Source organism: Macrobrachium rosenbergii, chromosome 9 (assembly GCF_040412425.1).
Source record: "Macrobrachium rosenbergii isolate ZJJX-2024 chromosome 9, ASM4041242v1, whole genome shotgun sequence".
Taxonomy (NCBI): domain Eukaryota; kingdom Metazoa; phylum Arthropoda; class Malacostraca; order Decapoda; family Palaemonidae; genus Macrobrachium; species Macrobrachium rosenbergii.
Window position 1 is genome coordinate 29,240,721 of NC_089749.1, and position 5,227 is coordinate 29,245,947.

The following is a 5,227-nucleotide window of genomic DNA, read 5'->3' on the forward strand; positions in this document are numbered from 1 at the left end:
GGGGACTATTGACTGTACTTCCTTAGAACTAAGAAATGCTACCAGTTTTCTGCAAAGGGATATTAAGAGGTTGGTTTTGGTAAAATTTCATAGGAGACAAACACTGCACCAAGCAGTGCAGGGAATGCTGCATCCTTCTTTATGGTCTTGATCATAAAGTTTCATTAAGGAAGACAAGGCAAGAAACACCTTATATATGGTAGACTATAGATGTTAGCTTGAGTCCCTTTTGTATCCATAAACGTTCTACGGGGGAATATGTATGCCATAGACTAGGATAAATATTTTTCACTCACCTGGTGACTAGTATATGCAAGATGAAAATTTGCATCTGTTATTTCAGTTCCAGAGGAGTTTACCCAAGTATACAAAAATACTTTTTATGAGAAGTTATTCAGCTATGACTACTTTTTAAGAGGATGTCACTCATTTGTTCAGGGGAGCATTAGTGGCTCCATGAACACCCATTTTACCTTTTTTCTTCATCTTGAGCTCAGGGAAGCCAGCAGTAGGCAACAAATTAAAGTATCATTAGGCATACAAAATACAAGGAAAGAACAGCTTATCCTATTTATAAGTTACCAATTAAATGGATATCCAACCAAGCAGACAAAGATAAAAAACCCATTGCCTCCCACTTGAATAATAATTTCACATACACAAAAATTTGCTTTCCTTTCAGTCCCTTTAGTGTCTTCTTTGCATTGGTCACTTAGATGACAAAACATCAAATGGGGATTAAAGAACTTATCTTAGTACTTTAATGGCTTGTACAATCCCCCCAACTACTATGAAAGCTCCCATATCAGACTGGCTAACATCAGTTAAACCTTTAATTTATAGGGATTGGCAAAATGATTGGACAAATATACCCCTTCAAAACAAACTAAGACAAATTAAGAACGAAGTTAAAAAATGGCGTTCTTCTACCCAAAAACAAAGAATTAATGAAGTAATTTTAACAAGACTCGGAGTAGGACATTCCAGACTCACACATGGTCATCTAATGTCAACTCCGCACACAAATCCAATAACTTCTGAAGGATGTAACATCCCAATAACAAACATATATTGACTGACTGTCCCAGATGGCAACATGAAAGAAATACTTATTTACAAAATAAATCAATAAAGGATATTCTAGCTGAAGGTAATACCTTTTCAATTAATAATATTCTCTTCTTAAACAAAATTAAATTAATAAAATATAATTGTTCCTCTTTTTTTCTCCCTTTTTTCCTTTGATTTTTTATTTTATTTTGAATTTTTTCCCACTTTTTATTATTTAATTTTTGTGTATTCTTCCCCCCACTTTTTTTTTTCCTAGCCCGAGAACCCTAAAAGGGTTCAGAGGTCTGGTTAAACAAATTATTTATAACTAACTAAAAATTTTCAGTTTATCCAGTAACTAAACTTTCAAGGAACTTCAATATATTATGTAAGATATATGTTCATTAATAACAAACTCTTTTGGCCAGCCGTATGAGAGCTGAAAGTTTAAACTCAGTGGTCTGATTAAACTTTATTAATAATAAAATTAACACTAACAAACGAAGTGAGGCTTGTCAAACACAACATAAAATTACTGCAAGCTAATTTAATAGTAAGAGATGCAACAATGAAACAAGAACCAGCCAGATGAATGAAAAATGACAAGTTTTTAAAGTAATTTGTAATTTTCCTAACATACAAACCTGAGGTCTTTATGTGGGGTTTACTTTCAGCGGAAGCTGGAACCGGCAAATCTACTACAACAAGGTGATTATTGGTGGTTGGCTACTGACTGTAGGGGAGGAAGCCCTGCCACCCAGTCGGTACACACTCACTTTACCTTTTGGCTAGAGGTGGGCCATTTATGTAAAGACCTCAGGTTTGTATGTTAGGAAAAATACAAATTACTTTAAAAACTTGTCAATTGTTCCTACATGTATACAAACCTTTGGTCTGATATATGGGAGCCTTAAATCTTGGTGGGAGAATTCTGAGCAAATCTCTGTAGTTCGCCTCACCTGAGGCCTCTTTTCCTGGTCATGTAAAAGCAAAGGAAGGAGACCCATGCCTCTGATCTGTTGAACGTGTGTGATGTTCAACTACCAGGCTTCTGGGCCTTTTGAATTAATGGGATGTAGCATCATTGATTTGAAGAAAAGCTTGGATGAACCCATATTATCGGGGATAATAAAGCTGAAATGATCAACGGGTCTGCTCATTGTCACTCTCTCTCTCTCCCCTTTGCTAGAGAGAGGGTAGGACTTGCATCTATTAAACGAAATTGAGCTAGATTATAAACAGGATACTCAGTCATCTAGAACACTTGCATGCACGCCCATCCAGCACGTGACAGTTTGCTACCCATCCCTCTGCCCACTGGGAGAGGAAGGGTATAAAAGAGAAAGGTAGAAGGCCAGTCCCACACACACCCTCTCTTTTGCAGCCGTACACATTAGGTGAGATGACACCTGACCCCAAGGGGAGCTAGGTGAACTACATGACTCTTGAGCAGCCACCGCACAACCCAAGGAAAGAGAGTCCAAGGATCTATGGGCAATGTCCCGAAGGTAGAGGAGGAAGTGAATGTGGTCTGTCGTGACCACATTCCCATCCTTAGTGCCTGTCCTACAGGATCTTCCTGAATGTGAGGGGCAGACCAATGTCCCCGACCTTGCAAAATCTCACTGCAACATACTGTTGTCCACCACATCAGTTTGGAGTATACCCATTTGATCATCACATAAAGTCAGTAGAAATGGTGCTCTTGGATACTGCTTCTTGGTTGAGCTGGAACTAACAACAAGTTGTAGGCATTCAGACTTGAAGGTCAAGTCTTCGGGTGGTAATGCAGTCGGCCTGTGGTCACTTGGTAGCCACCAGGGTCCTTAGATTCAGAATGATCATACCCTGTTGATCACCCGGCAAATCAGACAGAATGGCAGGAAGGCGTAAGCCTTTAGACGTATACCATGGATGTGAAAGATGTCTCATAGATGCCAACAGCATCTGGCATTCCCAGTCAGTCACCCTTCCAAGTACTGACCAGACTCAACACTGCTCAACTTTGCTGATTGGGTCATGTACAGGGTGACATCAAGGAAGGGGGAGAGAGAGATGGTAGAGGAATGATATACAAGGGGTAACAAATGAAAAGAAGAGCCTTCAAGTTCTGGTAAAGGACAAGAAGGGATATTTACTTGGAAAAGTGGAGGGAGGCTAAAGGCAACAGTATCTCAACACAGAAAAAAAAAAAAAACAGGATACTAAAGTGGCTGAGGAAAGACATAAAAGAGGCACAGTATTAAACAGATGAAAATGGAGATAGATACATTGAAAATAAGACTCTGGAACTACAGTATTTGAAAAATCTTCCAAACAAAAACATGAACACAAACTGACTGATGAATGCTTGACAGAAGGACCAGCAGAGAATATAACAGCTTTAGAGATTAATAAAGGGACGTAGGGAAAATGAAGATGATTGAGATCTCAACTGGCATGGTTTGGTGATGAAATGAGGTAAAAAAACAACAAATATGGAAGTAGGAGGACAAAGACCCATAAGAAGAACCAGGAAATCAAGGAGGAAGAGGGTACATAAAGCTCTAGAGTCTAGACCTAATGGGAAAGGTTGACATAAAAACATTTATGATGATGATGATGATTAAGAGTTTAGGGTGTGTTGTCAGCAACCTGCTGCTGCTTGTTAGTTAGTTATAAATGATTTGTTTAACCAGACCTCTCAACTCTTTTAGGTTCTTAAGTGTTCCCATCCAGACAAGGTGCTGTTTTGTTGTCAGTAAGTTGGAAAAAATGAGTGGTGCTGCTGGCCATCCAACTGATAATCACCTTTTAATTGTGATTAAAGTGCCTAGGATTCATGAAGATCAAAACTCTGTACTAATGTAAATGCGTGGTTTGCTGTGAAGTAAATAAGAAATCAATGAATGTAACATAAATCAAACATTACATATACATGACAAGCAAAAGGAATCATAAAATCCATGTTTTTTAAAGGTTTATTAAGTACTGCACAAATATTCTTGGAACTTAGCAACACAGTCAGTTTCAATTAGCCTTAGTTTACATTTCACCTGAAAGGCTTTGGGTTTTGCTTGCTTGTAAGTCAAGTGATTTTTGTGCTTAAGTGCCATGGATTTATACTTGCATTCTTTTTTCCTTTTATATTTTACTTCTTTCTTGCAACTTCTCTTTCATATTAGCCATACAGTACTCTGTTGTCTACCAGTGGTTTTACATTAGCACTGGCTAATACCCCATGGCAAAATAATTATGGTCCTGCAAAAAATGAGCTTGTTTTATCACAACCACATTAATCATATACATCTCTCTTAATAGCAGAATGGTCAAAGGTGACAGTTTATTGTTGTTTCTAAACCAAGGGCCCAAGGTTTTATTCCTCACTAGGACAGAAACACTTATCACATACTTCCCTTTGGGTGGAAGTTATTTCAAGGTGCAGTACACTCAATTGGATATTAAACATTATTTGTGGCTTACTACTTGTGATTACTGTATATGTATGACTATTTCCTGGCCCTACAATGTTCTTAGGATTACCAGTCTTTTGTCTTTCATACAGAAAAATGGAAAGGCACACTCACTAGGGACACACACATTCTATACGCTCACTAAGGACATACACACATTCTAGACTCTAACAATATTTTCCCAATAACTATCCCATACCATTTGTGGAAATGACAAATCAAAGCAACTTTTCTATCTGTTTCAGACAAAGGAAGCCAAATATATGGCAAAGCATCAGGCTCAGCATTAAAAAGCCAGGATCCAACTCAATGTGGGCCTAAAATCTGCACTGGAGTATCCAAGTCCTTCCCAAATAAATCCAAGTTGAAAATGGTGAACCACCTCTGATTTGCCAAGACTCTACCATACAAAGTGCAGTAAGAGTCAGGCAAAAGACTCAAAATTAAAGAGCTTTTCAAGCAGACATTTTAATAATCATTCACCACCTTCCAAATTAGAGATAACAGAATTTTGAGTCAATATATGTCAACATAATGTTCCAATACAGCAGTAGAATTTCTCACTCCTTGGATTATATGCAAAGTATGTCTGTAAACTTTTGTACTCCTTAAAATGACAAATTTTCAAGTAATTTGTATTTTTCCTAATATACAAACCTGAGGTTTTTACATAAGGGATTTACTTTCAGTGCAAGCTGGAGCCAGCCGTTTTACTAAAAACAAGG